We start from the raw sequence: 19943 nt of genomic DNA, 5'->3' as shown, positions 1-19943 counted from the left end.
TGAGAGTTTTCTGACAATTTGGAACGGAAATTATTTCAGAATACATGAAAACGTCTTCTAAATATAAACATAAAAATGTGAAATGGCAGGAACTCCAGACGGGCGCAATCAAGAGACCGAGAGGCAGGATTAGGAATTGAGAAGTACGTCCTTCTGACTCCATTTCTGCATTTTTAGAGTCAGGAATTAAATTCGATATAAATGAGTCTCGTACATAATACACCGCCAGCTGGAAATAGACTTCAGTTAGACGGGGAAGGCAAACTCTCTGTGTGTGGCATGCTGCTTTTTACATGCCATACCCCCTATTTACAGCCCATGCCCCCTGGAGGAAGGGCACCAAAAGGAAGAGGTTATCTGAAGGCTCCCCATCCTGCTGCTACCTTCACTTTTCTCAGTGCCCGTATGTACTGATAGAATCCCCTTTGTTCCCCCTTTGTGCTCCTATACAGTAGAAATTCCCATTTTGTGCTGCCACAAGGTAATAATGCCCCTTTGGTTCCTTCCCCACAGTTATAACACCCCCACAAGATAATAAATCCCCCTCAGTGCCAAGTCATAGCAACCCAACAAAATAATAATGCCCCCTTTGCACTTCTCACCCCTTTAGTGCTGCATGTGAGGTTATGGTATTGGCTTGAGAAAGACCCTGAATATCGGGTCGAAACGTTGCTGTTGTGTGACCGTGGGAATAGAAGAATTCTCTTTTCTACTGCAGACAAAGTGCTGGACTACTTTTGGATTTGAGCCCGCCTCTGAGGCTGCTTTTCTCTGATGTAAACGTGGGTCTTGGAGGGACGTGGGTTCAGTCCCATATGTAAGCTTGCATCTTTTCACCCCACCAGAATTGGAATATTGGTGAGTGCCGCTGTCTGTTTTTGGACTTTGTGAATATCTTGCTTCATGTGCATCTTGATGATTCTTTCTCCTCCTTGTGAAGTTCTGAGCACCAGAGGGGAGGAGGCAGAACTGGGAGGAGGATGAAGACGCCATGGGGAGGGCAGAAGAAAGGAAGCAGCGGTCAAAGCAAATAGTGCGTTCCAGTGCCCTGGAGACTGGTCAACTCATCCAGCAGTCCCTGAACTCATCCAGCAGTCCCTGAACTCATCCAGCAGTCCCTGAACTCATCCAGCAGTCCCTGAACTCATCCAGCAGTCCCTGAACTCATCCAGCAGTTCCTGAACTCATCCAGCAGTTCCTGAACTCATCCAGCAGTCCCTGAACTCATCCAGCAGTTCCTGAACTCATCCAGCAGTCCCTGAACTCATCCAGCAGTCCCTGAACTCATCCAGCAGTCCCTGAACTCATCCAGCAGTCCCTGAACTCATCCAGCAGTCCCTGAACTCATCCAGCAGTTCCTGAACTCATCCAGCAGTCCCTGAACTCATCCAGCAGTCCTTGAACTCATCCAGCAGTCCTTGAACTCATCCAGCAGTCCTTGAACTCATCCAGCAGTTCCTGAACTCATCCAGCAGTTCCTGAACTCATCCAGCAGTTCCTGAACTCATCCAGCAGTTCCTGAACTCATCCAGCAGTTCCTGAACTCATCCAGCAGTCCCTGAACTCATCCAGCAGTTCCCCTTTTTTACGGAAGTTTTCTGGACATCAAATGACGGTTGGCAAGTATAGATATAAATACATAGAAACATTACAAGGACTGTGTGGTGGTGTGCAAAAGTCTAGTACTGATGACCGGCCTTGTTGGAAGTCGCTCCGATTGCCGGATCTTCCATCTAATGTGGATTCACACTAAAACTGATCCACAGAAAACTTGTCACGTGATTTTATGCCGCACCCCGGGGTCATGGGAGAATGTCTATATGGCTACCGACCGTTCCCGATTCAGCCTTTTAAAAGTAACCTCTGTGGTGGGCTCATTATTGCATCTTCTGGAATTCACCGCAGAAGACAGAACGGTGGCGTCACCCGTGACAAGAGACTAAAGTAAACCTCAGTTAGGTTCACCTCCCCTTTAATAGCCTCTCCTCGGCCCCTTGGATGTGTCCCTGGTTATCCTCCGGGTGGGAGACGGTAGAGCCCTGTGACAAGGCTCAAACTCTACCCCGCTGTCTCCTAGTCTGAGGGCCCGCTCCTCGGACGCTGCACATGGACCGATAGCTTGGCTACGGCTGCTTCTTACCTGCGGCTGGGCTCTCTGCATCTCCACTCAACTAAACTTCTGACTTATTAGAAGTTTCTGAAACAGCAGCTGAACATCCCCATTACACTAAATGTAGCCGCCAAGAAGCGCAGCAGCGACCGGTGACGACTATGGACTCTAATATGAATCAGACATTCAATGACTGGATGCAAACGCTCCCGATTACTTAGGCGACTCTCCGGGCAGCGGCCGTCTATATGTTAAAAGCTTTTCTCCATTTATAATGATGAAGCCGCCGGTTCAGTTCGTATAACTAATTATGATTTAATGCTTTACGAGCGCCCGGTGATCACATAATCTCTGGTCTGCCTCCGCATATCATACCGCGCGGCTGACAGGATAAACGCCTCATAAGCTGCTCCGTGACAATAGGAAACAGTCCTACCGAGCTAATTACTGGCTCTGCCTATTACATGGGGGCCGGAGAAGCGAGGGCCTCTAATCAAGTTACATTCAATTACTTGCCCCATCGGAATAGGATGGGGGAGGGGGGGGGGGTAAATTCTGTCCATATGCCCCATTAGACCATACGGATGTAATGGAGGGGGGCACTGCTCGAGACCACCTCCACTATAAGCCAGAGTAGAGAGACATTCAGCGGCAGACTTGCTCTGGTAGACTTGAGCCATCCAAAAACCACACGGACAGCCATTGATTTGAACTGGAAATGCATGGATTGTTTGATAGGGCCTTGTGGCCTCTTCGTCAGTCTATGACGTCCCGTCCATCAGTCACATGGCCGTTGTATGCTTCAGTCCCATTCAAGTGTGATTGAGCTGCAGTACCACGCATCGCCACAACGAAATGCACAGCGCTGTGTGCTAGGATCGAATGAAAAGGCAGCAGTGCTCACCTGTGGTTTTACAGTGTTACTAGCAGTCAGAACACCGCTGATCTGATTGGGATAGGTCATCAATAGCTGAATCTCAGAAAAGCCCTTCCTGCCGTCCTGGACATGTACTGTGTACGTTTAAATGTCCCAGTTGGGACTGAGATATCCTCCCCTTCCCGGTGCTACGAAGGAGCCACGGTGGTCGGGGACTTTCATATTAACCTCTGCCAGTGGCCTATAATAGATTTTAGTAGATTACCTGGGAATACTCTGCATTGCATTATGCTGAATAAGTGATCAAATGATTGTAAGTTCAAGTCCCCTGTGAGGACGATAAAAGTACAATAAAGGGGGTTGTATTACAAAAAGTAAAGAATATTAAAATATAAAGTTCCCAGTTGTTGCTAATACAAATTGAAAATCCGTTTTTCAGCGTTCCTAAAAGTCCCGTTTATTAAAGTATCTCCTTATTAATCCCACACGGCGAGCGTCATCATAAAAGAAAAAAGCGCAACGCCAGAATAACCCTTTTTTTTTGATCGCCCCGTCTCCAGGAAAAAAGCAATCAAAGAATTGTGTATATGCCAAGATAGTACCGATAAAACTACAAGTCACCCAACAACCCCCTCCCCCACACACACACACACACAGCGCCATCAACAGAAAGACACAGTTATAGCGGTCAGAAGTTGGTGGCAGAAAGACAATAAAAACTATGTTTAATTTTTTTCAGAAGCATTAGACAATATCCATCTGTAATCAGACTGACCCACAGGAGAGGGATAGTTACTAGGAGTCAGAGGAGAACATGGAAACACAAAAAGGGCTCAAGCAGGAAGGGGTTAAAGGTGTTTCCTAAGAACAGGAAAAAACCCTGTGCTACCGCCTCTAGCTTGGATACAAGATGTGATACAGGCGGGCATGGAGGCTCTAGTACCCTGTTGTACCATCTCTAGCTTGGATACAAGATGTGATACAGGCGGGCATGGAGGCTCTAGTACCCTGTTGTACCGCCTCTAGCTTGGATACAAGATGTGATACAGGCGGGCATGGAGGCTCTAGTACCCTGTTGTACCGCCTCTAGCTTGGATACAAGATGTGATACAGGCGGGCATGGAGGCTCTAGTACCCTGTTGTACCGCCTCTAGCTTGGATACAAGATGTGATACAGGCGGGCATGGAGGCTCTAGTACCCTGTTGTACTGCCTCTAGCTTGGATACATGATGTGATATGGGGAGCATGGAGGCTCTAGTACCCTGTTGTACCACCTCTAGCTTGGATACAAGATGTGATACAGGCGGGCATGGAGGCTTTAGTAGAATGTTGTACCGCCTCTAGCTTGGATACATGATGTGATATGGGGAGCATGGAGGCTCTAGTACCCTGTTGTACCACCTCCAGCTTGGATACAAGATGTGATATGGGGAGCATGGAGGCTCTAGTACCCTGTTGTACCGCCTCTAGCTTGGATACAAGATGTGATACAGGCGGGCATGGAGGCTTTAGTAGAATGTTGTACCGCCTCTAGCTTGGATACATGATGTGATATGGGGAGCATGGAGGCTCTAGTACCCTGTTGTACCACCTCTAGCTTGGATACAAGATGTGATACAGGCGGGCATGGAGGCTTTAGTAGAATGTTGTACCGCCTCTAGCTTGGATACATGATGTGATATGGGGAGCATGGAGGCTCTAGTACCCTGTTGTACCACCTCCAGCTTGGATACAAGATGTGATACGGGGGGCATGGAGGCTCTAGTACCCTGTTGTACCGCCTCTAGCTTGGATACAAGATGTGATACAGGCGGGCATGGAGGTTCTAGTACCCTGTTGTACCGCCTCTAGCTTGGATACAGGATGTGATACAGGCGGGCATGGAGGCTCTAGTACCCTGTTGTACTGCCTCTAGCTTGGATACATGATGTGATACGGAAGGGTATGCAGCCTCTGGTACCCTTTTGTACCGCCTCCAGCTTAGATGCAAGATGTGATACAGGTGGGCATGGAGGCTCTAGTACCCTGTTGTACCACCTTAAGCTTGGATACAAGATGTGAAAAAGGTGGGCCAGGAAGCTCTAGTACCCAGTTGTACCGCCTCTAGCCTCGATACAAGATGTGATGCTGGTGGGCATGGGGGCTCTAGTACCCTGTTGTACTGCCTCTAGTTTGGAGACAAGATGTGATATGGCGGTCATGGAGGCTCTAGTACCCTGCTATACCCTCTTCAGCTTGGATACAAGATGGGATACGGGGGGCATGCAGGCTCTAGTAGCCTGTTGTACCACCTTAAGCTTGGATATAAAATGTGATTCGGGGGGCATGGAGGCTCTTGTACCCTGTTGTACCACCTCTAGCTTGGATACAAGATGTGATACAGAAGGGCATGGAGGCTTTAGTACCCTGTTGTACCACCTCTAGCTTGGATACATGATGTGATACAGGCAGGCATGGAGGCTCTTGTATCCTGTTGTACCGCCTCTAGCTTGGATACAAGATGTGATACAGGTGGGCATGGAGGCTCTAGTACCCTGTTGTACCACCTCTAGCTTGAATACAAGATGTGATACATGCGTGCATGGAAGCTCTAGTACCCTGTTGTACCACCTCTAGCTTGGATACTCTACTTTTAGGATACGAACGTTCATCTAAGCGTAGCACAAATCTAATAATTTGTATTTCTGCCTGAGATGTAACTGCGTGCCGAATTTTGCAGCTACAAGTCTTTCCAGATGCTGGATTTTTTCTGTAGACTGTATATGAGGCTTTGTTCCCCAGGAGATGAGCTGCACCAGAGGTGTCTAATGCTGTGGTCACACTTGATGGTATTGCTGTGGATCTGCAGCTATTTGCAGTGTGAAATTATAGAATGGTGGAGTTGGAAGGGACCTCCGGGGTCATTGGGTCGGACCCGATGCTCAATGCAGGATCACTAAATCATCCCAGACACGTATTTGTCGAACCTTGGTTTGAACACTTCCATTGAAGGAGAACTCCCCACCTCCTGTGGCAACCTGTTCCACTCATTGATCCCCCTCACTGTCTAATATCTAATCTGTGTCTCCTCCCTTTCAGTTTCATCCCATTGCTTCTAGTCTTTCCTTGTGCAGATGAGAATAGGGCTGATCCCTCTGCACTGTGACAGCCCTTCAGATATTTGTAGACAGCTATTAAGTCTCCTCTCAGCCTTCTCTTCTGCTAAACATTCCCAGATCCTTTAGCCGTTTCTATACAGGGTGACATCAAAAAGTTGACCCAGCGCTCCATCTCACTGCTGGGGTCCTATAGTGAAATAACAAGAGCAGACTTGAATAGGAAGGCACGAATGTGCTACATGATGGGTCCTTGGGACATGAATTTCAATTTTGTGCTGGGACCCCTTTAAGCGATAGAGAGTAAAACCCAAATTCAAAGTTGAAGAGTAACATATGAGAAGCTGAAACGCTTTCTGCTTGTTTCTAAGTCCTGTGGGACCGCTGCTATGACTGAAGTAAGGAAAGTGTACTGGAAGTGGCCTCCTTCTGCTAGAATATATGCATGGAGACGTTGCTGGAAGCGCTGATTCAGTGCAGATGTAATGCAGATTGCTAGCAAGAACACGAGCCAATCAGAAGACAATGCTGATCTCAGCGTGAACATGGGGGTTGGAATTTGTCGTGATCGCCTCTTCGGACCGGTGTTCATTCCGGGGACTCTGAGCGTGGATCGGTCCCTGAATCTCCTGCAGATGATGGTGGACGACTTCCTGGATGATCGGCCCCTATCGTAGCAGAAGGGGCCACTTCCAGTCCGCTTCCCTTACTTCACTCATAGCAGCAGTCTCACAGGACTTAGAGAGATGCGGAAAGCGGATTTCTGCTTCTCACATGCTACTCTTCGACTCTGCAATTCGGTTTTACTCTCTACCACTTATAAGGCCACAACACAGAATTGAAATTCAAGTTTCGGGCCCCCAGGGGTCTGTTTGTGCCATGCCATCATCTAAAGCATCCACGCCTTTCTATTCAAATCCGTTATTGTTATTTCACTATAGGACCCCAGGAGTAAGATGGAGCTTGGGCCTTGTCATGGGGCTCTACCATCTCCCATCCTGGGGGTAGCACAAGGACTTGTCCAAGGAACCGAGGTTTGCCTTAAGACTTTGTCACGTGTGACGCCACCGTCCTCTGAGGTTAATCCTGAAGATGTCAGTAAAGAGTCCACACACACACAGTTTCAGGGCTGAATCGGGAACGGTCGGTAAAGCCCGTTTACTTGAAGAACAACGTGATAACAGTCCACAACTATTTACATCCACCATCAGGACACTGGTGCAGGAGTATTAGTGGTGTGACAGGCAGGAATCACAGGATTACAGATGAGTTCATGTTCCTAGTTATCCGCGGGGATCTGTTCCCGGCCACTCTCCTTCTGGACTCAAACTCTCTACCGATACACACTTGCGCTCCAGGATAGGCACTCAGCACTGCACGGTGGGCTCTCACAGACTTGTGGTTCTCCAAGTCTTCCGCATAGAGGCCTAGGTAGGTCAGGCCCAGAACAAACTCGCATAGCAATCGCTCTGCTTCTTCCATCTTTCCTACACACAGACTGAAGGTGTCCGTGAGCAGGCAGGCTCCTCTCTCAAACCCACACTGAAAAAGGCCATATACTTACTGACACAGGAGGGCAAACATGTGCACCAACCTCAGCATGCAGGCAGCCAAACTAGGATCACCGCGTAGAGGTATGCTCCAAATCACACCCACACGTCTCCAGTGCGGACTGTAAATCTTAGCAAGTAAATAATTGCTGCCAGAGTGTCTGTAGAATGACCCCCTACCCCCTTCTTCCTCCGCAGTGCTCCCAGTCCAGGAGCGGTACCTGACACATAACGTGGACTGTAGTATCCTCCCAGACCTCTGATCTCTCTTCTTACCTGCACTGTGAAGATTGTACCTGTGTAAAATCTGTTTGCTCTATGTTATTCTCAAGTAGAGTTCATTCCGGGCCCTAACCATTCCTGGGGACCCGTGGTACTAGAAATCCATGTCTGTGATTATTCTCCACCATGTAGCATGCCGGTGTGTGGGAACGTGGCATCACCCGTGACAACTACTACCCCCGTCATCCTGTTTACTGACATTCCCTATCCTAGGGGTGTCAACGGTGGTCTGCAGTCTTGCTCTGGCCTTGGCTGTGTGTCATCCCTCAAGGAAAGGAACTTGGTAAGTGCCACCATGACAAGCCAACACGTAACGCTCCCAGCTCCGCACATGTGTCAGGTTTCCAGGTCATCCCTCTGGGGTGCTGCACCTGCATGCTGAGGTTGGTGCACATGTTTGCCATCCTGTGTCAGTAAGTATATGGCCGTTTTCAGTGATTGTTTGTTTTTATATTTCCCCCTTCTGTGACACCTCTCTCAAACTCCAACTAAGGCCGGCTGCACACGGCCGTGACGGGCTCCGCCGCGGAATTCCGCGGCACAGCCCAACACGGCGCCCCCCAGAGACCCCAATACTTACCTGCGGATCCGGCGTCTTCCATCCCGCATGACTCTTTGGCGCGCATGTACAATAGAGCGCGTGATGCGCCGGCCACATCATATGACACTCCCACAGCATCACATGACGCACCGGCCCCGTCATATGACGCGGCTGGCGGTGGGCGGGGAAGCGGTTTCAAGCTATCTTCTGCTGTGCTACAGCGGAAGATAGCGTGACGGACCGCTTCCTTCGACTGCAATGGAAGCCGTCTGCGCGTACACCCACGACAAATAGAGCATGCCACGGGTGAGGACGGGTGATTTCACGGTGCAGAATTCCGCGGTGGAATTCCACGCCGTGAGCATTGAGCTATTAGGTTCAATAGAACCTAATAGCTGCGGGCAACGCGGAAGAAATTTGTCCGTGGGAAGGAGCCCTAACATTGCAATCTCCTCTCATGCACCTTGCAGACACATATATAAAACAACGTCACATGACATACAACAGGATACGTTTTCCAGTTATAACCCAGACAATAACCCATTCAGTGCTGCAGCTGTGCAATACACATCAAATTCACTCACATAGGAGACACTGACAATACATAGGCACAAGACTACCAGGATCATTCAGAAACGTCTAGAAACTTCTGGACTCTAACTTCTGTACACTACATTTCCACACCTCCACAGGTTTGTGATGATTGAGCTGGCTTGGGTGAATATTGCTCCAGTCAGCCAATCACCACCGGTCTGCTGCACATAAATGCCGACTGCTCTTACTTTAGAATACTGGTCATTTATCCTTCTCCTCATTCCTCACAGACCCCTGGTGTTTAGAGTCATGCATGGTTTGCCTGGTGTTGCTGCATGCATTAGGATCTGGGTGAGACTTCCTGTTGGTGTGAACAGTGTCCTGTGCGGCTTGCATGCTGTTTACCAGCTATGGCGAGCCGTGCCCCTAGGTTCTAGCATGGAGCCAATTGGGGTGATTGCCCCGCTTGTAGGCAGGACTACCTGGGAATTGAGTTGCCTTGTTAGAGTGGGGACTCACGAGACAATGAGGACCCTTGTCGTGAACTCGTGAGCTTAAGTATCTTGGACGAGATACCAACCAATACCCGGTATCTATCAGATATTCTATCTGCTGTGGTGAATGTTCTGGTGTTTGTCAGTCGTCGTTGGGTGTCTGCTGGCAGGTACCATTTACTGTTCAGTCTACTCCGGTGTCCGTTTGTGTGCATTCCACTTCTACTCGCGTTTGTCCTGGGCGTGGTGGGAATTACTCTCAGGTCGGAAGTGACAACAGTGCTGGAGCGGCCTCACCAGTATACGGGCTTTTACCCACTAGCGTTTTTTTTTTAATGCTACAATATCACTGCATTTTTTTAAATCAGAATTTCCAATGTTAAAATTGAATCGCACAAAAATCGCAAGTTTGTGCTTTTTGTGATTTTTGTGTGATGCGATTTTAACATTAGAAAGTTCCATTGAAAAAAAAGCAGCGATAAGAAAAACAAACGCTAGTGGGTAAAAACACTAAATGTGAAGTTGTCAAAACCTCATCTACATTTACTGGTGGACATCGATGTGGACAATTGAGCATATTGTAGATCTGTAAATCCCCAATCGGCAGATTTACGGTGGTAGAGCCGCGGACTGTGTGGCGGTACATTGCCTGTAGATTTGTGGTGAGATCCCACCGCAGACGACCCTATCGTCAGTCAGTGATCACCTTCTACTTATGCAGCTGATCATGAGCCCAGCAGAAGTCTGCAGCCCGTGTGAGGATGACTCAACCATTATCATATATAATTACACTAAATATTTACCACGTAAACGCGCTGAGCTGAATATAAACCTCCGCCGTCATCGCCGCACAATTAATGTTTTCAGATATTCAGAACTACAGATATTAATCTTAATGAGTTGGCAAGTTCTTAAACGGCGACTGTTGGCAGACAAAGAGTTACTGTCCAAAGCACAACTGACCTCACTGCATACAGAACGTAACTCCCTGAACTACAGGACTGCGTAAACATACCTGCTTCATATCAAAGGCAGTGCCACACCTGTACATAGACTATGCGTGGTATTGCAGCTTAGCTCAATTCACTGTACATAGGGGCAGTATTATAGTAGTTATATTCTTGTACATAGAGGGGAGTATTATAGTAGTTATATTCTTGTACATAGGAGGCAGTATTATAGTAGTTATATTCTTGTACATAGGAGCAGTATTATAGTAGTTATATTCTTGTACATAGGGGGCAGTATTATAGTAGTTATATTCTGGTACATAGGGGACAGTATTATAGTAGTTATATTCTTGCACATAGGGGGCAGTATTATAGTAATTATATTCTTGTACATCGGAGGTAGTATTATAGTAGTTATATTCTTGTACATAGGAGCAGTGTTATAGTAGTTATATTCCTGTACATAGGGGGCAGTATTATAGTAGTTATATTCTTGTACATAGGGGGCAGTATTATAGTAGTTATATTCTTGTAAATATGGGGCAGTATTATAGTAGTTATATTCTTGTAAATATGGGGCAGTATTATAGTAGTTATATTCTTGTACATAGGGAGCAGTGTTATAGTAGTTATATTCCTGTACATAGGGGGCAGTATTATAGTAGTTATATTCTTGTACATAGGGGGCAGTATTATAGTAGTTATATTCTTGTAAATATGGGGCAGTATTATAGTAGTTATATTCTTGTACATAGGGGGCAGTATTATAGTAGTTATATTCTTGTACATAGGAGCAGTATTATAGTAGTTATATTCTTGCACATAGGGGGCAGTATTATAGTAATTATATTCTTGTACATCGGAGGCAGTATTATAGTAGTTATATTCTTGTACATAGGGGGCAGTATTATAGTAGTTATATTCTTGCACATAGGGGGCAGTATTATAGGAGTTATATTCTTGTACATAGGGGGCAGTATTATAGTAGTTATATTCTTGTACATAGGAGGCAGTATTATAGTAATTATATTCTTGTACATAGGATGCAGTATTATAGTAGTTATATTCTTGTACATAGGAGGCAGTATTATAGTAGTTATATTCTCGTATATAGGGGGCAGTATTATAGTAGTTATATTCTTGTACATAGGGGGCAGTATTATAGTAGTTATATTCTTGTACATAGGGGGCAGTATTATAGTAGTTATATTCTTGTACATAGGATCAGTATTATAGTAGTTATATTCTTGTACATAGGAGGCAGTATTATAGTAGTTATATTCTTGTACATAGGGAGCAGTATTATAGTAGTTATATTCTTGTACATAGGATCAGTATTATAGTAGTAATATTCTTGTACATAGGAGGCAGTATTATAGTAGTCATATTCTTGTACATAGGGGGCAGTATTATAGTAGTTATATTCTAGTACATAGGGAGCAGTATTATAGTAGTTATATTCTTGTACTTAGGGGGCAGTATTATAGTAGTCATATTCTTGTACATAGGGGGCAGTATTATAGTAGTTATATTCTTGTACATAGGATGCAGTATTATAGTAGTTATATTCTTGTACATAGGATGCAGTATTATAGTAGTTATATTCTTGTACATAGGGGGCAGTATTATAGTAGTTATATACTTGTACATATGGGGCAGTATTATAGTAGTTATATTCTTGTACATAGGAGGCAGTATTAGAGTTATTATATTCTTGTACATAGGAGGCAGTATTATAGTAGTTATATACTTGTACATATGGGGCAGTATTATAGTAGTTATATACTTGTACATATGGGGCAGTATTATATTAGTTTTATTCCTGTACATAGGAGGCAGTATTATAGTAGTTATATTCTTCTACATCGGAGGCAGTATTATAGTATTTATATTCTTGTACATAGGGGGGCAGTATTATAGTAGTTATATTCTTGTACATAGGAGGCAGTATTATAGTAGTTATATTATTATACATAGGGGGCAGTATTATAGTAGTTATATTCCTGTACATAGGAGGCAGTATTATAGTAGTTATATTCTTGTACATAGGAGGCAGTATTATAGTAGTTATATTCTTGTACATAGGGGGGCAGTATTATAGTAGTTATATTCTTGTACATAGGAGGCAGTATTACAGTAGTTATATTCCTGTACATATGGGGCAGTATTACAGTAGTTATATTCTTGTAAGTAGTGGGCAGTATTATAGTAGTTATATTCTTGTACGTAGGAGGCAGTATTATAGTAGTTATATTCTTGTACATAGGAGGCAGTATTATAGTAGTTATATTCTTGTACATAGGGGGCAGTATTATAGTAGTTATATCCTTGTACATAGGGGGCAGTATTATAGTAGTTATATTTTTGTACATAGGAGGCAGTATTATAGTAGTTATATTCTTGTACATAGGAGGCAGTATTATAGTAGTTATATTCTTGTACATAGGGGGCAGTATTATAGTAGTTATATCCTTGTACATAGGGGGCAGTATTATAGTAGTTATATTTTTGTACATAGGGGGCAGTATTATAGTAGTTATATCCTTGTACATAGGAGGCAGTATTATAGTAGTTATATTCTTGTACATAGGAGGCAGTATTATAGTAGTTATATCCTTGTTAGAGATGAGCGAGCGTACTCGTCCGAGCTTGATGCTCGTTCGAGTATTAGCGTGTTCGAGATGCTGGTTACTCGAGACGAGTACCACGCGATGTTCGAGTTACTTTCACTTTCATCTCTGTGACGTTACCGCGCTTTTCTGGCCAATGGAAAGACAAGGAAGGCATTACAACTTCCCCCTGCGACGTTCAAGCCCTATACCACCCCCCTCCAGTGAGTGGCTGGCGAGATCAGGTGTCACCCGAGTATATAAATCGGCCCCTCCCGCGGCTCGCCACAGATGCATTCTGACAGATCAGGGACAGTGCTGCTGGTGCCGGAGCTGCTATAGGGAGAGCGTTAGGAGTTATTTTAGGCTTCAAGAACCCCAATGGTCCTTCTCAGGGCCACATCTAACCGTGTGCAGTAGTGTGGAGGCTGCTTTTTGCAGTGTTGCACTGTTTTGTTTTTTTTTTGTATATCGGCCGTGCAGAGCATTGCGTCCTGCAGCAGTTTTACATTGTCCAGGGCCAGTAGTGGTGAGGCAGGGACAGAAGACATTTAGTGTATATAGGCAGTGGGCCTTTCCAAAAACATTTGGGAAAAAAAATCTATTTGGGCTGCCTGTGACCGTCCTCAGTGTACTGGGTCTCTGCTGGGGGTAGTTGTCCTAATTCATACGCAGCCAGCTAAGTGTTACAGCAGGCTTGTGCAAAATTCTTTCCTGCCTCTGTGTTGCCTCTTACATCACCGCTGTATTCCTGTCCACAAGTTTACTGGGTCTCTGCTAGGGGTAGTTGTCCTAATTCATACGCAGCCAGCTAAGTGTTACAGCAGGCTTGAGCAAAATTCTTTCCTGCCTCTGTGTTGCCTCTTACATCACCGCTGTATTCCTGTCCAGAGTGAAACAGTCTGCAGTAATTTTACATTGTCCAGGGCCAGTAGTGGTGACGCAGGGACAGAAGACATATTTAGTGTATATAGGCAGTGGGCCTTTACAAAAACATCTGGAAAAAAAAATCTATTTGGGCTGCCTGTGACCGTCCTCAAAGTACTGGGTCTGTGCTGGGGGTTGTTGTCCTAATTCATACGCAGCCAGCCAGCTAAGTGTTACAGCAGGCTTGCACAAAATTATTTCCTGGCTCTGTGTTGGCTGTTACATCACCGCTGTATTCCAGTCCACAGTGCAACAGTCTGCAGTTCTTTGACATACTCCAGGGACAGAAGTGGTGACGCAGAGAGAGAAGAGATATATTGATTGAATATAGGCAGTGGGCCTTTGCAAAAACATTTTGGGAAAAAAATCTATTTGGGCTGCCTGTGACCGTCCTCAGTGTACTGGGTCTCTTCTGGGGGTTGTTGTCCTAATTCATACGCAGCCAGCTAAGTGTTACAGCAGGCTTGTGCAAAATTCTTTCCTGCCTCTGTGTTGCCTCTTACATCACCGCTGTATTCCTGTCCACAGTGAAACAGTCTGCAGTAATTTTACATTGTCCAGGGCCAGTAGTGGTGAGGCAGGGACAGAAGACATATTTAGTGTATATAGGCAGTGGGCCTTTCCAAAAACATTTGGGAAAAAAAATCTATTTGGGCTGCCTGTGACCGTCCTCAGTGTACTGGGTCTCTGCTGGGGGTAGTTGTCCTAATTCATACGCAGCCAGCTAACTGTTACAGCAGGCTTGTGCAAAATTCTTTCCTGCCTCTGTGTTGCCTCTTACATCACCGCTGTATTCCTGTCCACAAGTGTACTGGGTCTCTGCTGGGGGTAGTTGTCCTAATTCATACGCAGCCAGCTAAATGTTACAGCAGGCTTGCGCAAAATTCTTTCCTGCCTCTGCTGTGCGTTCCGTAAGCGAAGTCAGCCTCCAACCACAGGCCAATAAGCGGCACATTTAATTACAGCGTTCTGTTTCTGCACTACTGGTAATACACCATGCTGAGGGGTAGGGGTAGGCCTAGAGGATGTGGACGCGGGCAAGGAGGCGGAGGCCCAAGTCAGGGTGTGGGCACAGGCCGAGCTTCTGATCCAGGTGTATCGCAGCCGACTGCTGCGGGATTAGGAGAGAGGCATGTTTCTGGCGTCCCCACATTCATCTCACAATTAATGGGTCCACGCGGTAGACCTTTATTAGAAAATGAGCAGTGTGAGCAAGTCCTGTCGTGGATGGCAGAAAGTGCATCCAGCAATCTATCGACCACCCAGAGTTCTGCGCCGTCCACTGCTGCAACTCTGAATCCTCTGGCTGCTGCTCCTCCTTCCTCCCAGCCTCCTCACTCCATTACAATGACACATTCTGAGGAGCAGGCAGACTCCCAGGAACTGTTCCCGGGCCCCTGCCCAGAATGGCCAGAAATGGTTCCTCTCCCACCGGAGGAGTTTGTCGTGACCGATGCCCAACCTTTGGAAAGTTCCCGGAGTCCGGGGGATGAGGCTGGGGACTTCCGGCAACTGTCTCAAGAGCTTTCAGTGGGTGAGGAGGACGATGACGATGAGACACAGTTGTCTATCACTCAGGTAGTAGTAATTGGAGTAAGTCCGAGGGAGGAGCGCACAGAGGATTCGGAGGAAGAGCAGCAGGACGATGAGGTGACTGACCCCACCTGGTTTGCTACGCCTACTGAGGACAGGTCTTCAGAGGGGGAGGCAAGTGCAGCAGCAGGGCAGGTTGGAAGAGGCAGTGCAGTGGCCAGGGGTAGAGGCAGGGCCAGACCAAATAATCCACCAACTGTTTCCCAAAGCGCCCCCTCGCGCAATGCCACCCTGCAGAGGCCGAGGTGCTCAAAGGTCTGGCAGTTTTTCACTGAGAGTGCAGACGACCGACGAACAGTGGTGTGCAACCTTTGTCGCGCCAAGATCAGCCGAGGAGCCACCCCCACCAGCCTCACCACCACCAGCATGCGCAGACATATGATGGCCAAGCACCCCACAAGGTGGGATGAAGGCCGTTCACCGCCTCCGGTTTGCACCGCTGCCTCTCGCCCTGTGCCCCAACCTGCCACTGAGATCCAACCCCCCTCTCAGGACACAGGCACTACCGTCTCCTGGCCTGCACCCACACCCTCACCTCCCCTGTGCTCGGCCCCATACACCAATGTCTCTTAGCGCACCGTCCAGCCGTCGCTAGTGCAAGTGTTGGAGCGCAAGCGCAAGTACGCCGCCACGCACCCGCACGCTCAAGCGTTAAACGTGCACATAGCCAAATTTATCAGCCTGGAGATGCTGCCGTATCGGCTTGTGGAAACGGAGGCTTTCAAAGGTATGATGGCGGCAGCTTCCCCGCGCTACTCAGTTCCCAGTCGCCACTACTTTTCCCGATGTGCCGTCCCAGCCCTGCACGACCACGTCTCCCGCAACATTGTACGCGCCCTCACCAACGCGGGTACTGCCAAGGTCCACTTAACAACGGACACGTGGACAAGCACAGGCGGGCAGGGCCACTATATCTCCCTGACGGCACATTGGGTAAATTTAGTGGAGGCTGGGACAGAGTCAGAGCCTGGGACCGCTCACGTCCTACCCACCCCCAGAATTGCGGGCCACAGCTCGGTGGTGTTATCTGCGGCGGTGTATGCTTCCTCCACTAAACCACCCTCCTCCTCCTCCAACGCAACCTCTGTCTCGCAATCAAGATGTGTCAGCAGCAGCACGTCGCCAGCAGTCGGTGTCACGCGGTGTGGCAGCACAGCGGTGGGCAAGCGTCAGCAGGCCGTGCTGAAACTACTCAGCTTAGGAGAGAAGAGGCACACGGCCCACGAACTGCTGCAGGGTCTGACAGAGCAGACCGACCGCTGGCTTGCGCCGCTGAGCCTCCAACCGGGCATGGTCGTGTGTGACAACGGCCGTAACCTGGTGGCGGTTCTGCAGCTCGGCAGCCTCACGCACGTGCCATGCCTGGCCCACGTCTTTAATTTGGTGGTTCAGCGCTTTCTGAAAAGCTACCCACGCTTGTCAGACCTGCTCGTAAAGGTGCGCCGGCTCTGCGCACATTTCCGCAAGTCCCACACGGACCCTGCCACCCTGCGCACCCTGCAACATCGGTTTCATCTGCCAGTGCACCGACTGCTGTGTGACGTGCCCACACGGTGGAACTCTACGCTCCACATGTTGGCCAGGCTCTATGAGCAGCGTAGAGCTATAGTGGAATACCAACTCCAACATGGGCGGCGCAGTGGGAGTCAGCCTCCTCAATTCTTTTCAGAAGAGTGGGCCTGGTTGGCAGACATCTGCCAGGTCCTTGGAAACTTTGAGAAGTCTACCCAGATGGTGAGCGGCGATGCTGCAATCATTAGCGTCACCATTCCTCTGCTATGTCTCTTGAGAAGTTCCCTGCAAAGCATAAAGGCAGACGCTTTGCGCTCGGAAACAGAGGCGGGGGAAGACAGTATGTCGCTGGATAGTCAGAGCACCCTCCTGTCTATATCTCAGCGCGTTGAGGAGGAGGAAGAGCATGAGGAGGATGAGGAGGAGGGGGAAGAGACAGCTTGGCCCACTGCTGAGGGTACCCATGCTGCTTGCCTGTCATCCTTTCAGCGTGTTTGGCCTGAGGAGGAGGAGGAGGATCCTGAAAGTGATCTTCCTAGTGAGGACAGCCATGTGTTGCGTACAGGTACCCTGGCACACATGGCTGACTTCATGTTAGGATGCCTTTCTCGTGACCCTCGCGTTACACGCATTCAGGCCACTAAGGATTACTGGGTGTACACACTGCTCGACCCACGGTATAAGGAGAACCTTTCCACTCTCATACCCGAAGAGGAAAGGGGTTCGAGAGTGATGCTATACCACAGGACCCTGGCGGACAAACTGATGGTAAAATTCCCATCCGACAGCGCTAGTGGCCGAAGACGCAGTTCCGAGGGGCAGGTAGCAGGGGAGGCGCAGAGATCAGGCAGCATGTACAGCGCAGGCAGGGGAACACTCTCTAAGGCCTTTGACAGCTTTCTGGCTCCCCAGCAAGACTGTGTCACCGCTCCCCAGTCAAGGCTGAGTCGGCGGGAGCACTGTAAAAGGATGGTGAGGGAGTACGTAGCCGATCGCACGACCGTCCTCGGTGACGCCTCTGCCCCCTACAACTATTGGGTGTCGAAGCTGGACACGTGGCCTGAACTCGCGCTGTATGCCCTGGAGGTGCTTGCTTGTCCTGCGGCTAGCGTCTTGTCAGAGAGGGTGTTAAGTGCAGCTGGGGGAATCATCACAGATAAGCGTACCCGCCCGTCAACCGACAGTGCCGACAGGCTTACACTCATCAAGATGAACAAAGCCTGGATTTCCCCAGACTTCTCTTCTCCACCAGCGGACAGCAGCGATACCTAAACAATACGTAGGCTGCACCCGCGGATGGAAGCATCGTTCTCTATCACCATCAAAAACGGGGACCTTTTTGCTTCATCAATCTGTGTATAATATTCCTCCTCCTCCTCCTGCTCCTCCTCCTGAAACCTCACATAATCACGCCGAACGGGCAATTTTTCTTAGGCCCACAAGGCTCAGTTATATAATTTTTGTAAACAATTTTTATACGTTTCAATGCTCATTAAAGCGTTGAAACTTTCACCTCAACCAATTTTTATTTTAACTGGGCTGCCTCCAGGCCTAGTTACCAATTAAGCCACATTAACCAAAGCGATTAATGGGTTTCACCTGCCCTCTTGGTTGGGCATGGGCAATTTTTCTGAGGTACATTAGTACTGTTGGTACACCAATTTTTGGGGCCCTCGCCTACAGTGTAATCAAATTAATTTTTTGCCCACCTGCATTAAAGCTGACGTTACATCAGCTGTGCTGGGCACTGCAATGGGATATATTTATGTACCGCCGGGGGGTTCCAGGGAGCCACCCATGCCGTGGGTCCACAGGGAGTTGTAACTGCATGTGTCTACTTCTAAAGAACCCCAGTCTGACTGGGGCATGCAGTGTGGGCCGAAGCTCACCTGCATTTAACATGACATTATCTCAGCTGTGATGGGCAATGCAATGGGATATATTTATGTACCGCCGGTGGCTTCCTGGCACCCACCCATGCTGTTGGTCCACAGGGAGTTGTAACTGCATGTGTCCACTTCTAAAGAACCCCAGTCTGACTGGGGCATGCAGTGTGGGCCGAAGCCCACCTGCATTTAACCGGACGTTACCTCAGCTGTGATGGGCACTGCAATGGGATACATTTATGTACAGCCGGTGGGTTCCAGGGAGCCACCCATGCTGTGGGTGCACACGGAATTCCCATTGCGGAGTTGTACCTGCCTGTGATTATTTATAAAAAACCGCGGTCTGACTGGGGCATGCAGACACCTTGACAGAATGAATAGTGTGTGGCACATAGGTTCCCCATTGCTATGCCCACGTGTGCAGCTCCTGATGGCGGTGGCACAGGATTACATTTCTCATTGCTTCTGTACAGCATTGTGGGCTATCGCCCCACCCCTTTTAAAGAGGGTCGCTGCCTAGCCGTGCCAACCCTCTGCAGTGTGTGCCTGCGGTTCCTCCTCATGGCAGACGCACTTATAAATAGACATGAGGGTGGTGTGGCTATGAGGCCAGCGTGTGGCATGAGTGCAGCTGAAGGCTGCGCAGGGACACTTTGGTGTGCGCTGTGGACACTGGGTCATGCGGGGGGGGGGGGGGGGAGGGGGGGGGGCAGCATGTAACCCAGGAGAAGTGGCAGCGGAGTGTCATGCAGGCAGTGATTGTGCTTTGTTGGAGGTAGTGTGGTGCTTAGCTAAGGTATGCCATGCTAATGAGGGCTTTTCAGAAGTAAAAGTTGTTGGGAGGGGGGGGGGGGGTGGCCCACTCTTGCCAGTATTGTGGCTTAATATTGGGACCTGTGAACTTGAGATGCAGCCCAACATGTAGCCCCTCGCCTGCCCTATCCGTTGCTGTGTCGTTCCCATCACTTTCTTGAATTGCCCA

The sequence above is a fragment of the Eleutherodactylus coqui genome, chromosome 9 (genome assembly GCF_035609145.1).
Source record: "Eleutherodactylus coqui strain aEleCoq1 chromosome 9, aEleCoq1.hap1, whole genome shotgun sequence".
Classification (NCBI taxonomy): domain Eukaryota; kingdom Metazoa; phylum Chordata; class Amphibia; order Anura; family Eleutherodactylidae; genus Eleutherodactylus; species Eleutherodactylus coqui.
Note: the sequence above shows the minus strand (reverse complement) of the source record.